The 18,725-nt window shown below is 32.0% G+C and overlaps 1 protein-coding gene across 4 annotated transcripts in view; it reads left to right on the forward strand.

Moving 5' to 3' along the window:
* The window catches only part of LOC118199042 (uncharacterized), a 450,062-nt gene that overhangs the window by 385,980 nt on the left and 45,357 nt on the right, over nt 1-18,725 (forward strand). The gene's annotated exons all lie outside the window — the stretch shown is intronic.

Consider the following 18,725-nt stretch of genomic DNA (forward strand, 5'->3'; position numbering starts at 1 on the left):
ATCAACTGACAGTTCCAGATAGACAACAGGCATCAGTCAACAGTCTCAACACTTCTAAAATACCATACGTTAATGTAGTTCTTATTTATTCATTTAAAAAAAAAATTAAAATGCATTTAGGTACTTTGTTATAGGTACTGTAAATTATTCAAGTTGTACTGTAATTATTCAAGTACTTCATTGTAGTACTGTAAATTATTCAACTATATTCAGTAACTGTAACAATATTATCTGTAATTCACTATAACACCATTCGTTATAGCATATTAATGCTATAATGAATATTATCTGTAATTCACTATATGTATGTCACTACATGTATATGCTCTTTGTTTGTAATAATATAACCTGTATCAGCATATTAATGCTATAGTATCAGCAATGTTAACTTTCATCCTTAGATTATTCACTATATGTATGTCACTACATGTATATGCTCTTTGTTTGTAATAATATAACCTGTATCAGCATATTAATGCTATAGTATCAGCAATGTTAACTTTCATCCTTAGATTATTTACGAGTTAGAGTGAGATATATGAAACGTTTAACGACTCACACCTGTCTTTAACAAATAAAGAAATATTTTCTAATTTCCAGAGAATGTTACGAAATTATAGTTTTAAAGAATAAATTTTTCAGATAATTTTGTATATTTATTTGGTATTCAATATGGTGTAATACGAATGCAAAATTATCCCTTTATCAGTTGGTAACGTTGCAGTTTTTGTTACTGCATAGTTATATGCTTTGCTGCAGGCTCTATTTTCTGAAATATTGATATTAGACATATACTTCTGGTTATAAACTTTCTCAAAATGGTACAGAATTTTATGGAAGCATCTTTCAGCCTAGGGGTAGGAAAGTCTCCGTAAATAGATAAACTAAATTTGGTTTAGTTACGCTGTTGAAAATTTTTAATGAGTAAAATGTTAACTATGCTCTGATACAAAATACAGAAAATTCTATAGCTTTGCGTGCAAATTAACACGTAAAGGTATAAGGTAATAGACAGAGATAATAATAATCAATAATTTCATGGAACCAGCTGCAAATTTAATTAGAAATAATGTTTTACCGAATGCTAAATAATCATTAATCTTTCCAACAATCGATTTACGTTTTCTATTTACTCTTAAATTTGGTTGAACAATGTCGATTTTCGATACGTAATGGGCATTGAAACGTATGCATACCAGTAAATACTTTGTCGAGTATATTGACCATTTTATACTTAAAAGTATTTTAATTTACCCTTGAAGGTAGCTAAAAATAATATAAAAATCCCAAAATTTTGAAATTAAATATCATGATCAAGTTTTTGTCATTGAATTTTTTTTTTTTTTTTTTTTTTTTTTAAATTTAACCGTCCAAGAGTTACAGACATAAAATTCCGTAGCGAAGGATTCCGTAGCTTTCCTATTCGTTACAAATGAAAATTTCAGCCAGATTCTGATCAATTCGATTTCAGGTTGGATGTATATTGGAAGAAAAGGCGTCAAGGTACAAATTGAAGGGTGATTTTGAAATTACAGTCATGAAAATAGCACTTGTTCGTGGTATTGTGGGAAACTTTGAAATTTCAGGACCACATCCATAATGCTCGGAGTGTTAAAAGTGTGAGTAATTGCGTCTTTTAAAATATATTTGTAATTATAAGTATGTGAGCTACTAATGGTTGTGAAAATAAAGGCTGCTGTGAACATGGTATGTATATGAACATGGTATATATCATTGCACGTGGAAGCTAAATATGCAGTACGTATACAAATGCATTAAAATGAACAAAAGCTTTCATCAAAACAACAGTATAACGGGCCAAAGAAGCGAATTATGCGTTTTAAATCCTCTAGTTTTAAACGCTTCACTTGGTTATAAATGAAGGGTTGAAATAGCTGGTCTTCACGAAAATTTCAATAACTCACGCGTGTGAGAATACGTTCTTGATAAAGTTCTATAACATTTAGCTAAATAATGCCAGTCATGAGCACTTTTATTAATATCATGTGACTTTATCTTTTATTTTACCATGTGACCAGTGTTTTTATCAATCATAGCAAATTTGAAGTTTTGAATAGCATAACAGTGCTACTGAATAAAATTAAAAGCATTAAAGCTCTTCTCCCTTAATGTTTAGCTATTAATTTTCTGGATAGATTTGGCCGTTTAATTAACATACCGTCACGTTTTGAAGTGGATGGCCCATACCTCTCGTGTCTCCCTGTATTCCGCCTAAACTTTTAAACTTTTTCTAATATATTGTACCTAAAAGAGTTTCTTAATTGCATGTCAGTTTTTTTTAGGTCGCGTCGTAAAATGTTTCAGAAGTTCGAAACCATTTGTAACATGTTTGACGCTTTCAGATGCGCGATAATCATTTCCGCATATCTGCTTGTCGCAGAATGTCTATTACATTTGAATTGTGACTGATAATTCGTTTAATAATAGTGTCTGAATTCGGGAAAATAATAAAAAAATTCTAGTTTTTAACGGACCGTGACGCTCATCTTCTGAGAAACCCTCATTAAAAAATGAGGTGGTGTTTGCATGTGAACAACTTGTAAGAAATCATAAAGAATGCAGTTTTGAAACAGAGCACTATATGCATAGTTCGTCTTTATAGAAACAATACTTGATTCTTGCAACCTTTGAGGATGGGACAAGTTCCTCATTCAGTTCTTCACTGCACGCTAATTTATCCTTCTGTGGAAAACTCTGTTGCTCATTTAGGAGCTTATGTTTCGAAATAACTTATCATTTTCTAACAGTACATATCCGGGAACGTTAAGAATAGTTAATAATTTGATAGTTATCTGCATACTTATAGGTAAGAAAATGAAATTTACAAGATTACACATATTTCAGTAGATTTGAATTTGCTTTGAATTGTTTCTTAAACACAGCAGATATTCATAATTATAAACGCAAATTGTTACAGTTTTATAAATGGCATGATGCTGCACCTATAATGAGTTGAATTATCATAGCTTCAATTATCAGTCGCGATTTATTTATTTTTTAATTTTAAATTTCTTTTCGTTTTGCTGTGTTGAAGGTGTTACTCCTCGCATACACTAATTAATATACTATTTTACTCGAATATATCGTATTGGCACGAGCATCACTTATAAGGCGATCTTCATTTTTTGAAGTTTCTTTACATGTTAAAAAAGGCTTTACGTATTAAATAGCCTCAAATATATATTAGCTTGATATAATGTTGATGGTGTGCAAGAAAAAAGAAAATTAAATAGTCTGAATAAACGGTCGCCTACCTGTGGTAAACGGACCACTGGTGGTCCGTGAAAACGTTTTGATGGTCCACAGAAAAATTGGAATATTTATATTTTTATGAAGATTTATTTTAAAAAATGACGAGTAACAAAACCTATTATAGAATATGGATTATACTTTTTTCATTAAATTTTAGCTACTATTTTTAGCGAAATGCCTTCTGAATCTAGCTACTTTTGCAGGTCTAGTGACATTTGAAAGTGAGAGTTGGCATCCATGGATATGCTACTGTTATCAATAATAGCGCGAACTGGTATTCTCTTTCCTTTTGAATTACAGACATATGCTATTGTAGTCGTTAATAACACAGTTTTTTCCGTGTCAATAAGCAACTTGATGGATTTTTATGAGGACCATATGCATTCTTGTTTATAATTGCATCACTGAAAGTTTCCGTTTTTGTTTTGTCTAGTTGTTGATCGATGGCGCCATTGCTGAGCAAGCGATGATTATTATGTTTCCAAAAATTAAAAATTGGCATATCATTTTCAGTTTATTGATATTGCTTTGCGTTTGCCGGTTTGTTCTTGCTTTTCGTGAAGTTCCTTTTCAGTGATATGGAAATGTGAAGCTTTCTGTACAAAAAAATAGTACTTGTTATATGATTTTTCAATGTGAATGAAATAGGTGTATCATTGAGATGTTAATAGTGTTTTAATTGTTACTCATAATCAGGGGCGTAGCCTGAATTTCCATAAAGGCATGCTGCTGAACACCAAATGTTTCGAAAATTGTATTAACAAATGAAAATTAGAATTACATGTATTGGAAAATTGAATATGGTTTTTGGGAATTAATATGCTGTTTTCAAGGTCTGATTTAAGTTTTTTTTTTTTTTTTTTCATATTAGTGGTCCGTCAAATATAAAATTATATATGTAGTGGTCCGTGAAGTTCTAAGGGTTGACAACCGCTGGTCTAAATAACCTTGGGCTAATAAGCTAATATGCTTTCTTATAATTTAGACGGTCGTAAATGTTATGCAGCGTATATAAAATGGATAAGACACTCCAGACCGCATTTTGAACGAAAAATTGTATCAAAATAATGATAATTTACACTTTTTTTTTTTTTTTTTTTAAATTTTGCATGAGAATATAGCTAGAAGTCATGTACTTGCAGATTGAAATCAGAATTTTTAACAGGAAACTTAACCAGTCCATTTATTTATTCAGTTATATGGATTTCACAAATGTAAAAGCAGCTGACATAATAATGCGTGTCTTTGACGAAAAAATAAAACAAAACTGAAATGTTTGATTTATTTCTTGTTTCTATGGCATTTGAGAAATGGATTGCAGTAAATAAATAAATAGAGTAAATAAATAATAAAGTCAATAAATTGCATTAAATAAATAAATAGAGTAAATAAATAATAAAGCAAATAAATTGCATTAAATGAATAAATAGAAACAAAACTTGTTATCTTGCATATTAAGCTCAAATGTTTTCTGCTAATACTGGTAAAATGAATTTTCTGTTAATTTATCAAACCTGGTTTGCTTGTAATTGAATCAATGCTGTGTGTTCATGGAAAAGAAAATTCGTGTTTGTCTGTTAAAATCTTGTTACTAATAAGTTTAGGTATAGAAAATTCTTTTGTGCACTCGAGTATTTCATAGTGCCATTCATAGGAATAGACACAACTTTCCTAGCAATAGTTATAACTTAAGGCAGTCGAATAGGAACCAGTTTGCGGTAGAAAGCTTTCCACGAAGGTATCCCTCCCACAGGCAGATAGCTCTCGCGTACTTTTGTCCTAATTAAATAAGACAAGCCGTCAGGATAATCTTCACTATAAACATAACTCTACATTCGTAAATAGTTTGTGAAGAAAACTTCCTGTCAAATCACGCAGCTAAAGTCGCAGATATTTTGTAATCAAGGTCACATCATCCGACTCGCATTAAATAGTGAGTGCAGCTTTAACACCATAGTTTAATTGGCGTAAATTTGCTGTATTGAGCAGACATTTCAAAAATTAAATACTGGCCGGAGCCTATACTTTTACAAAGGCGCCTGACTGAGGAAAAGCGTCGTTATACTTAGAGGGATACATACCACCCCAACAGAAGAGGGTATGGAATATTATTTATTCGGATCACGTAAATCATCCGATTTACACATTTCCGTCGAACTACCCAAAGACTAACGCTGTATTTTATAGCCCACTGTGCAAGAACAGACTGACTAAACTGAGTAGTTGGCCTTGGATTAAATCCAGCCAGTTTTTGCGTGTTTAGAGATGAGACCAAGTGTAAAATAAAAATCAGCACAACTGACCTGTATTAGCTATGTTCTCTTTCATTTTTCTTCTAGCCACACGAGACAAAAGCTTCAGAACTCAGAAAGTAGTGGTGTAGCATATTGTAGCGTGGCATATTGTAACGGGGCTATTAGCATCATGATGAATACTTTTGTACATGTTGATGTCTTGCAGAATGTGCGCGCAGAAAACTGAAGCACATATCAGTCATTCAATACCACTGTAAAGATCGCTAGATAGGTTTCTAAAACCCTGATCCAGAAGTTTGGCTTTTGGTGGTCTTTTGGTAGTCATGGTGGACATAACAAATTTGATTTGTTTTGTCCATGGTCTTTTTTAGTCCAAAGGGGCAATTTGCACAGAGGGACTATTAATTTCATTTTGGCATTTTGCGTTGAATTGTCGGTTCTCTATTCAAATTGTTGCCACCAAATATTATCGCCCTGTATTATATTTAAAGAAATTAAATAATGAAGAATTTGCATAGATGTATGTATATTTCTCGCATTGGTACCTAGAACCATCAAATTCTAAATAACGCACATCTCCACTCGAATATGTTCATCTAGAAGCCCAAATTTGGGATTTGTTTTATTATCTATTTCATATTTTGTAAAACTTTAACGAATTTTTTATTATTGACAAACTCAGCGATGATTTGTGTGCGAAGAACATAATACTTAATAAAAGTAACACACACACACACACACACACACACACACACAAAAAAAAAAAAAATAAATAAATAAATAAATAAATAAAAATAAAAAAATAAAAATAAAAAAACGCCTTTTAAATCTGAAATAATCTAATAATATCTAAATAAAATCTGAAAATAAATCTAAATAAAATCTGAAAATATATATTTTTAATTCTTGTTTTTTACATACTAAAATTATTTAGGTGAAATTCACGTGCAATTTTCTGTAACCTTTCTTTAAAAGTTTATGTCTTAGTTTCAGAAATGTGTGCCAGGGAGATCGCATTGAAGGAATGATTCATCGACAGAAATTAGAAACGCTTAGAAAGCTTTTCTCAAAACTGCTATAATAAATATAAATTTTTCACGACGTGATCCATTCCAAGAATGCTTTGTTTTCCAAATCTTATGAAGTCTAGTAGTAATCAAATTAGTTTCGCCGAGATGTACAGAAGAGAAGGGAAAGTCTGATAATAGTACATTTCGCATATTTAGCGGCTGGCTCAAAAAGTAGGTCAATTGCTACCTTCTCCCAGTTCCATCTTTATCCATTTTGGTAATTATTTCCCTGACTTTTGTCATAGAGACGGGTATGGAGAACCTTGCGTAGCAGATGATAAGTAGAAAGTTCGATAACCCTGGCTTTTCGTCGTACGGTGACAGTTCTTATCTTCTTTTTACTTGATAGAATGGATTCGGCACACATGCAAATGTCTGTCAGCAATAATCCCTCCCTATTAATGAACGGCTTTTAGTTTTCAACTAGGATAGAATCATTATCCAGATTTTTATTTTGTGTGGCTTAGTTGTAATTAAATAGCGCAATTTAGCATTACAGTAACATTGGTCATTCTGCGGTTTACAATCTTTAAAAAGAGGAATAACAGGGGATAAAATGTTTCCTTTACGCAGGTTAAAAAAATCTTTTTAATATATTCTTAAAATAAGCTAATTTTTGTTGGCAGCAGGCGGACGTTAACGACTTTTTCCGGGTTATCAGTTGTGCCATTTCATATAATTTAATAAACCAGTCGACGGACATGTAAGACGGATTACTGAGCATATATGCAGAAATAGTACTCGGGAGAGCATTATGCTGTTATTCCTCCCCCCCTTTTTTTTTTTTCTGAAAAGTATATGCTTTGTAATTTGTTGAACGACAACAGATCTTCGGTTTTGGTTCGAGTTGACTTCGAATTAACTGTCTGGTTCTTCTGAGGTGCATGGATCCATACTGATTTGATGATAAATATGCCTGGAGTCCTTTTCCGATGTTATTGGAATCGAAAACTACATTGCATATTTTAAATCTACATTTTGCATGTGTCCTGTGTTATTGTTGTAGTTAGTCAAAAAGTGATAATGTCATTTGTAATCCTCTTCGTTATTATTTGTATCAAGCGTGAGTAAGTTTATCTTTGAAAAATGGATCTCTGGGCTTGTAAGGAATTAAGATATTCATCCAGTATATTTTGTTGTAGTGTAAGGCAGTATAAGAGTCTGGCAATTCCAGGATTATGTGTTCAAGTGCATGCAAGAACTTATCTCGCTCTAACAAATGCGGTCTAAAAAAATTTTTTTATTGCAATTTAGCGCATTTAAAGAGGATTTTACCATATGATATTTTTTAAAGTATAAAAAGATACAAAGATATTTATTTAGCTTTTCTTCTTAAATAAAAATTAATATCTACTCTTGCTGACTGATAAATCTAAATCGTTACTTTTAAATAAAACTGACGCCTATCTCTACAAAATTTTAATTATAAGACTTTAGAGTCACTTTTTTTTTGGTAAAATCAAAAAGTATAAACAAGAATGTATCAAAATATTAAAAATTGCATTAATACATCACTTTGTTGCTTTCACAAAAAGCATTACAAATTATAGGTAGAATAATAATTTTTCCACGAAAAATTTGTGCTTATCCTAAGTCTTGGTAATAGCTCCAAAGATGGATATGATCGTGGTCCAAAAATAAGCCTTATGATGAAATCGTGGGCTGGTGCTTTAGCGCCTGTTGTTGGTTACAGACTTTAGTAGACAGCAGTAATGACAGTAAGATTCCAATCCTATCGGCATTTTGAACAAAAGGCACGTTTGGTGATGGAAGCCAATAAAATTAAAAAACCGAGCTTTACGTAAGATTCACAGTCACCCTTCTTATATCAACAACTTCTGAAAATAACTTTTTGATCGATGTTTTTTAATTTTATTTATACTCCACAAAAACATTACAACCAGAATGCCCTAGCGACTCGGTCCAAGCCTGTCAACACGAATTTACCTTTCCACGATATTTGCTGAGGAAAAATGATCTTTATGTGATTATCTGTTGAAGACTATATTGGTTGCCCAATGCATTATTACTTCTTCGATTCAAAAAATGTTAAAAGGAAACTTTAAATTTACCTTCTTTAATACGCTTTGCTTAAGTATTACAGTATTATGTCATTTTATGGCTGAATAAGTTTCATTTTGGCCGAGCGAAAGTTGCATTATTATTTACTATGTTAGTTTTTCTATTTACTATGTTAGTTTTTTTTTTTTTTTTTGTCATTAATTATTTTGAATTTAAGAAATATCCCTTTATCCACAACAGTTACGGTTCTGGCAAAAAAGTGTTCACAAGAAGACAGATGCAGCAAATATAATGCAAACAGCCTCATTAAACGATTATGATATATACGTTTCTAAAGTTTTAGGGAGCTCTAGTTCAATTCCTAGGACTTACAGACAAAGCTGTCGGCCTGAGACGAGACAAGTCTTGATATGTGTATGCAGCTGTCCTATGCAACAGTGTTTAGTCCGATTCAGTTGTTTGACTGATACAGGCCCATTTTTGTAGCAGTGTTTTTTGCTACTACGGAAGATGCGAAGAGCAATCATCTTGTTTTTGTCTTTCCACAGAGGAAGATGGTTCACTGAAGATTTTCATTGAAGGCTGTTAATACTTCAGAAATTGTTCAATGTCTGCGAGAAGTATGCTGTTCCCACATCGGAAAAAATATTTACCGGATGTTTGATTTGAGAATTTAACTATGTCATAATTTAGGTAGATTGAGGAGACACCGGAAAAGTTCTTTGAGGACGGCTTAATTTTTTTTTTTTTTTTTTTTTTTTGGATAAGTGTATTCAATTAATGGGGGTTATGTTGAAAAACTGCGTTGTAATACTGATGATAATTTATGAAATTAAATATATAGTATGTACTACGTTTCTTTCCTTTAAAATCTCTAGGGTTAATGAACTCTTTAGTGCTAAATACAGTTCACTTAATTAGTAAAACTACTCCTAATCAGATGTCAAATCTATACTTCACGTTCGTAAGGATTTTAAAGAAATCGGTATTCAAAGAACCACTTGTTAGCCCTTCTTGCCTAGCCAAGCTTGCTAATGGTGGAGAGCAATAGCAATAGCCTTCTTAATCGCGTTCTTACCACAAAAGCCCGTTTCACATAAGCGGAACTTTAACTACGCCTCGCTTACCCAAGACAAAGCTGGTCCGTTGTGCCCGACAAGTTACCATCAAAAGTCACCCAAGATCTCGAACACTCGGCAATCTGAAAAGCCACCCCAACAAACAGCACGTGGCGAAATGTGAAAAAATTAAAATAAGTTCAGCGAAATTACACCGGAGTTTTTTTATCCGCTCTGTTTCGTTTTTGCATAGGCAAGCAGGCGGAAAGCCAGCAACACTTGTTCGATTAACTGTTATTTCATTCTTGTTAAGACTGTTGGCCGGTCATTGCGAGTTCCCTTCTAATGTGGGGGGATTTTGGAGAGTGATTATTGAATGCTCTGGTAAGTAAGTTAATGTGTAATTTTCTAAAGATAAAGACAATTTAATTAATGAATATTCATCAGTTAAATTACACGTATGATTTAAAAAAAAATCAGTAACCCGATGAAATTATTTGAACCAACAACGAACAACTGTTTTATTTTGGTACACTGTAGCCCACAGCATATTAAAATTCTGTGTATGATTTTTGACCGCATGGTTTTTTTATCTGATACTCTTTCAACGAAGATTAATAGAATTATGAATGTTTAATTCTTATCGTACAGGATCAGAAGCATGAAATTTTATGTAATGACCTTTATTTAAGAGAGAAAATCACGGCAGCTTGATTATATTCATTGAAAATAACGAATGTAATTTTATTAAAATGACATTATCTTTTTTATGTGTTACTGATTATGTTTTCGAAACTCGTAAAAGTATAATTTTATTTCTGTGTGTATAAGTACCAATGGAACCGACTACGCACAGTTTTTTCGCCATATAAATTAAAGGAGGGGGGAAAACGAATTTAAAAATAAGATTATTGACAGTAAACTCTTTTTCCAGTATGTTTTTTACTCTACAAGAAATAGCTCCAAAATGAAATTTTAAAAATTACTGTTTTTTAAGATGTTCTATAAACATTCGCTTTAGATCATTTCACAAAGCTATAAATTTTCACTTTTTATGCATGAGGCATCAACTGAAAAATTTGAAAGAAATTAAATAAGGAAAATTCTGCATGACTGTATATATGTTTCTCGCATATGAAGGTACCTACAGCCATCAAATTTTGAATAACGTAGTCCTCTACCCAAACATGGACACCTGGAAACCCGAATTTTTAATTTCGAATTTTATATTTCATATTTTGCAAAACTTTAACGAATTTTTGATTAACAAACTCAGCGATTTCAAAGCGAGCAGTGACAACACTGCACAAAGTAAGACATTTTTATCCCCAGCGCTCGAGATTGTATATCAGAAATTCTAAAGATATGCTATTTTTAAATATTTTGTAATTTTGCTATTGAATTGTATACGGCATATTTGCGAAGAGAGGGCGACAGCAGACTGGTAGACTGCGAGATCAGTGATGGCGTAAAAAACCTCAACAAATCCTTTTGGGCGATCCTTAAAATCTGAACCTTTTCAGATATTTTTATTTTTATTCATTCATTTATTTATTTTTTAGTCTTTTGTAGTACCAGCTGCAGTAGCATTGGTCTTGCAATATTGGCACTGCCCTAAATGATACTAAAGCATAACCTTTTTTCAATAATTGATATCTGATGATTATTGGTTCATTTTCTCTTTCCCAGCAACTTTTCTAAGTAGAGGAAATCTTGTTTTAAGCCACATCATTTTTTTTTAGCTTGTAACTGCCAGTATTAGTCGCATTTTAATAGATACTAATGTGAAAAACATCAGTATTGTTGTTACGATTAGCATTAAACTGCAATTTACATTTAGAACTGATATTGAGAGATTGGTTCAGTGACCTAAAACTGAGGCTTGTAAAAAATGCTGTGTTCAAGCTAATTAACTTCTAACTGATAGGGTAAAAAATTTGTGTATAACTAGTGCGATCGGGACATAGGAACTCATAATAAATAAAATAACATATTTTGCAAGCATTTTTTAAATTACAGAATCAATTATTCATAGAAATGCAGATTTTACTACATTAAAATGCCTTCAGTATTTTTACTTAAAATAATGAACTTGTCGAGTTTCACGATATTTGTTTTGGTCAAAACAAAACAAAAAAAGATTAGAAAAAATTTGATGTTTGATTTTTTTTTTAGTCCAAAGGGATTTGAATCCCGAAGGACTATTAGTTTCGTTTTGGCATTTTGCGTCGGACTCATAAATGTCGGTTCACTTTTCAAACTGTTGCCACAAAATGTTAGAGTCCTGCATTATATTTGAAGAAATTAAATAATGAAAAATCTGCATAAATGTATGTATATTTCTCGTATTGTGATAAAACAACGGTACATAGAGTCATCGAATTTTGAATAACGTAATCCTCCAACGAATATGAGCATGTGGAAGACCAAATTTGAAATTTGTTTTATGATCGATTTCCTATTTTTTAAAACTTTGACGAATTTTTGATTAACAAACTCAAGGATTTCAAAGCGAGCAATGGCAACGTTGTGCAGAAAAAACATTTTTATCTCCAGCGCGTGAGTCTCTGTATCGGAAATTCTAAAGATATGCTCGTTTTAAAACTATTTTGCGATATTGCTGTTGCACTGGATCTTATGGTTTAAGTGCGAGGAACATGATATTTAATAAAGAAAGGTAACACACAAAATGTTAAAAACGCCCCTTTGGACGTAATTTAAAATCTGAAACATTTCAGATTTTTTTTTTTTTTCCCATCCTTAATGAATGATGCCAAATGTTCAAGGAGTGAGGGAGAGCTTGTTGCGAATAAATTTATGCGGTTAAAAATAAAATTATCGCCTATTAGAATTACTATTAAAATATTGTTGTCAGATTAGCTAAGTTCATGCAGATTTTTACTTCAACTATCCATAGATGTGTTAGGTGATTTTGCTTATCCATAAAATGCTCTCAATAATTTTACTGAAAACAGTGAAGCTATGAAGCTCACGATATTATCCTTTGTGGGTGTTTAGATTATTTTATACATATATGTAAAGTATAAAATATGAAACAAAATTATTAAACTTAATTGGAACCAATTCGCAATAGACCTTCAAATTCATAAAATTTAATTTCTAAATTTAAATTCCCTGCAATATCCGCATTGCTGTAAACTTCGACCATTCGCTGCTCAGGATTGAAACGAAGATTTATTACGGCTTATAAATTAGACCGCAGTTGGTACGCATTACTTTTGCTTGCTCTCTGCTGCTTCAATAAATCACGTCTCTCGCGTCACTTTCTTTCTCTATTAAAACAAAATGTGAGTGCATATTTAAAAATTCTTCAAATAACTTCATCTGAAATTTTATTTTGATTGGTTGAGTGGATAGGCCGTTAGGGGTTCAAAAATCGTGGAAATTTTTTATGACCACCCTATATGTATACACACACGTATATATACACAAAAACTGATAAGAGAAAAATTTGATGCTTGTGTCCTTGTGACTCATACAATACCAGTACTTTCACACACTTTTAATATCATAATTGATATAAGCACAATTCATACTTGCAAAATTCCTAACCTCATTCTACCCCCCCCCAAAAAAAAAAAACACTATTGATCGTTTCGCAGCCCTTAGGTACTATTAAAATCTAATGGTTTCATGCCTTGAGTTGAGGCTTGATGTAAGATTTGCTAAAGAAACAAACTCTTGTTTATTACTGTTGTGCCATAGTTTTAACTCATCACTAAAACTGAGAGAGAGTGAGTCGCGAATTAACATTTATCGAGTCTTAATTTAAAACTCGCTGAGCGAGCCTGCTCAGAATATGAGGTCAGGAATGAGAAATAAATAAAAAATACTAATTATAAATAATTTTTGTTTTGAAAGATATGTATGCTCAGTAGTACCGCTATGGTATGTCTTAGATTTTTGGAAAGGTTCTTTAACGAAGTCACACAAAGCTTATGTGTAAAAGGCGATAATTCAGACTGGTATTTTACTTAATTACCTATAAAAAAACAATAAAATTATAACTGCGCACGTATTATGCTATGTGCGCGTAGTTATTTGAGACAATGCGCAGTACACATTCTTATCACGCTGTTCGTAACTTAATAATAAATACCATTGTTAACTGAATTTTTGAGATTATGCAATAAAAAATAAGAATAGGTACAAAAAAAAAGTAGATTAACTAAATCAAAATAGCCCGCGTTAAAGTGTAATTAATAGAAGCATTCGATGCAATAATCATTGCAAAGAACATATGCAGATAAAATTTAATGTTACCATTTTACTAAATGGTACTTATATATACTCTAATTCTTTCTGGTTAAAAGTATTAATGAAGTAACTTCCTATGTCTCAAAAGGTTAATAGCTTTAAATGGGATTGAGCTTCCTTTTCAATAGGTCATTGCAGCAAGTGTTTACGTAAGCAGCACAAACATTTGTGTTCGGCGCGTTTTTAAATTGCACGACTTCAAGTGTGTGATTAAGCAATAGCTAAGTAAACACTGCGTTCCATTTCGAATGTACTAAAAATTGTTCAGTGGAAGTATTTTGCAGGATGAAATCCACGTAATGAATTCTTTGAGCAGGTGAGTCGTGCAGAAAGAATATCAGCGCGTTCCATTTCTTCTTTGATTGTCTGTTGAAGAAGCCCACTCACTTATTAGTAATCCATCTCACAAAGATCTTCAGACAAAGACAGTACTTCTTACCGAGACTACATAGTCCATCGAAGACACAACTTAGATTTTGAATGGAGAACGCGAACATCGTAGCAATGATTACATAATAAGATTAAGGGAAGACCAAGGTATCGAGAAGGAAGTTGTAAAACCCATAAGATTTGAGGATGGGTGTAACGATAGTTGTCATCGACCGACTTTACTGCTGAGACAAAAGAATGTGATCTTCGCTTTCGCCGATCGAAAGTTACTGCTCCATTAGGAACTCGTGACCTATCTTAGAGTTAGCTACAGCGGTGAAGGGAAAAACATATCGTATTATCGATGTTAATGCATTCACCCGCAGGTATTTGAAAATGCAGGTGAACCAGAATTATTCCATGCTTGGAAGTTTCAGCTTGGATTATATATTATATATTTTTTTTTTAACTAAGTATTATCTGTAGTATTTGGATTTTTATTTTTCTAAAGAGTTGTTTATTTACTTCTTTCGGCCTTAGGTCCTATGTAATTGCTTGTCAATGCATGTCTATACTTTGACTTCTGACTGCAGATAGCTGTCCAGCCGTCTGCTTGATCGGTAGCATTGGGATACTGTAATAAGTAATTGGCATTCTGATCAGATTTTTCTCCTACCCCCTTCTACAGTTGTTTACTTGGCAAAAACTAACGGCCCTGTTTTTCAGCTTATCTTTCATGGCAAATAACAAAAAGCAAAAAGGTCTTGTTTCACCTTGCGGCCCACTCCGTAAGCAGAAGCAAATGCATGGCATTGAGAAAAGCCTTTAAAGGAAAATACTTACGTCTTATTTACCAATCTTGGTATGTTTTAAAAATAAAAACTCAAGCATTCAGTAATTGAAACGTAATACGTTTCGCAGCGAAATTTAAATTTCATGGAACTAATGTGTTTTAAGAATTATTTGAATTCCGTAACAAAATAAGGAAGACGTTAAAACTAAGTTACCAACTTGATGCGACATTCTATTCGCATTCTAATTTCGATTAGTATTCTTCATTTATTTATATTTAAATAGCGATATAATTTTTATAGCTTTATCGGGGGATTTATTTTTAGAATAAGGATAGCCGTTTTTACAGTTCTAATGATTTCTACGCAAATCTAAAACAAAAAAAGGGGGTTGGGAAAAAGCCTGCAGGAATAGTCAGGAAATGAGTACATCTGAGAAAATATGATAGTGCTAATGCACGCTATTAATAATATTTTAGAAGGTTATAAACTGGACGAAGTAAAAGTTTTTATGAATATGAGCTAATAATGATAGCAGGAAAAAAAGTTGCATTTGAATACCGCAAACAATACAAATGTTTACATTCTTTATCTGACACCAAAAGACATTTGAAAAATCCCCTGTTTCTCACACATTTTTACGCTTCATTTTAAAGCTGCAATTCATTCTGTTATTTCGTTTAGTAAAAAATCAGAGTTAATTTTTGCAATGAAGTTTTTACATTATTAGCCAAAAGGGGGCATAGCCCAGAAGGGCTATTAGTCTCGAAACAGCATTTTGCGTCGAATCACTATAAATGGCTGTATCACTTTTCAAATTGTTGCCACCAAATATTATCGTCCTGTATTATATTAAAAAAAAAACTAAATAATGAAGAATGTATGAATGTATGCATATTTCTCGCACTGTGAAAAAACAATGATACCCAGAGCCATCAAATTCTGAATAACGTAGTCCTGCACACGAATATGGGCGTCTGGAAGCCCGAAACATGATTTCGAATTTGTTTAATCATTTGTTTTGCATTTTTTAAATTTGAACGATTGAGATTACGATTTTGATTAAGAAACTCAACAATTTCATAGCGAGAAGTGGCAACACATTGCAGGGAATAAATTATTTTTATCTTCAGCGCGCCAGACTGTCTATCGGAAATTCTAAAGATATGCTGTTTTGAAATATTGTTAGCCCAAAGGGCCGTTGGCCCAAACGTGTATGTATGTGTAAATGAAAGAAAAAAAGCTCATTCTGGAAGCTTTCAGATTTTTTTAATATGAATTTATTTATTTATTTATTTTGTCTTTATGAAGAATTGGAAATGTTTTAAAACATTATATTTCTTCGTTCCGTGTAAATAATGGTCTTCAGAATTAGAACAACTTTGCCCCCCCAAAAAAAACTGCTTCCCTACGTTCTGAATCTAAGTTATACTAATATGCCTCCATGAGTAAATATCATCTTTATAACAACGAGACTTCACATTTTCGGAACGATTTGGTTTGCTTGATAAGGAAATGATCGTCATGTTTGTAACCCCATTTCTGTGCGGGCGTTGTCAATGATTTAAGCGAAAAGAAATTTCTGCAAATAGCAATAATTTCACATAGTTTGTCAATCTTTTAGAAAATTCTCTATTCTCTGAACAATGGGGAATGATTTGTGCTTTACAAATTAATTTTTTTAAGGAAAACAAAAGGGAAAAAAGAACAAAAACAAAAAGTTGGACATCTTTTGTTGCAAAGTTCATTCCAATGCAGAATGTCACTTTTGTCAAGGAGAAAATTCGCAAAATGCTCTCATTTTTGCCTATTGTTAAAAATGTTTAAAAGAGATTTTTGTTTGATTATTGAAAGGGCTCCCTTTTTCGTTTGTTTACTTGTTTGGCTGGAAAATGATGTTAAGTTTGTAAAACTACAACAGTTTCAGTATTAACTTCCACTCATTGACTAGCGTATGAGGCCTAGCCTTAAATTCTGACCTTGTTTCTGATTCTATAGCTAACATTGTTAGGTGAAATTTTACAACCATAGTAAAGATGAACAAATAATTACGATAATTGTTTAGAATTGATTGAATTGCTATCTAATAGTAGCTCATAGTTATACAACTAAAATTTATTAGTAATTGGGTATGCTCAAAATTTCTGTCTGCTTTTTAGCCGAAAACAAGAAAGCGAAGAATACGGAAACTTAATAGCCCACAATTTCATGTAATTGTCATCATTTTGAATTACCGTTTAGCAGTAGGAGGTATTTTCTACACTGATAAAACTCATCTGTCGTCAAAAAGTCTTGCAACAACTTTTTCACATTATGCACATAAAGTCATTGAAAGTTTCAGAGCGAACATTTTCTGTAATGTTTTATTTTATTTTATTTTATTTTTATTTATTTATTTATTTATTTTTAAGTAGATGCAAAGTTGGGAGAATGAGCCGGATGAAATAACACCTCCCGACTGAAGTTAAAAAATTTTTTCTTAGTGATTAAAGCTGCAAGAAGTTTTGTCGAGATGGTGATTATACATATATATGTGTGCATCTCCACCTCGAATAATGGTATACCAAATGTTTAGGAATTAATGAGTAATTGATCCCTTTGCTTCCCCCTTTTAAAATTTATTACATATTCATAAATTTCAACTTTGAATAAAGAATTTAAATTGCGCTGATATTAATGCAGCAGTTATTTATTTTCTCAATGGCATGCCTGTTTGAGTAATAATTGGTTTTGTCGTGTTTCGAAAGTTGTGAAAACGTGAACTCATCACGTCGTCATTTATACATAATTCTGGAGCGAGCCGGTGGAAATAACCGAAAATAGGCAGAAGCATACTAAAAAGTCTAATTGGCTAGTAAAATGAAATAAAATTTCACACGCACATACATACATGCATACATATACATACTGGATGCAATAAATTTAACAATTAATTAATTATTGGTTCTGGAGACTGTTTTGAAACGATCGTTTATTCTTTTTTTTATTCCTTAACTTGAAACATTTGTCCTATTCTAGCTTTGTGAGCAATTTCATAAGATTTTTTTTTACTATAGAATATTAAAATGGTTCAATTATCGTACCATTAACAATTGCCAGCTTTTTTTTTTAATTTGTAATTATAATATAGTTTTTATCACAAGCGAAATAAGGATTAAAATATCAGAGAATGCTATTTGAAATGTATATCATTTTAGTGTTGTCAATCGATTCCGATTAAATTGATTGTCTGTATATGCTGCATCATATCGATTCATGCAGTTTTCCCTGACTTTCTTTTTAAAATTTCACGTATCCACTGGCATCAATCCATCTTGAAACTAGATAGCAGATGCATATCTTTTATATTTCTTTTTTGAGTGCATAGAAAATTTATCAAAATAAATCATTCCTTTTATGAAGACCAAGTGTCCTCTTGAAGATAAGAAAGGAGCACTTTAAATTTTTGAGAATAATGTTTATATATGACTGATCGAGATGATGTTCCTGTAATGTTTGCTTTCAAAATAATTCCTCAAATCTAACGAAAGATGAGATGTCACTTGCCGATATCGATTTAAGATACTCTTGCGTGATCCTTAAAAAACTGTAGTAGCTACGTTTGTATTT

The sequence above is a fragment of the Stegodyphus dumicola genome, chromosome 2, assembly GCF_044657685.1.
Source record: "Stegodyphus dumicola isolate Sdum_Otavi_A_Nest chromosome 2, ASM4465768v1".
Lineage (NCBI taxonomy): Eukaryota > Metazoa > Arthropoda > Arachnida > Araneae > Eresidae > Stegodyphus > Stegodyphus dumicola.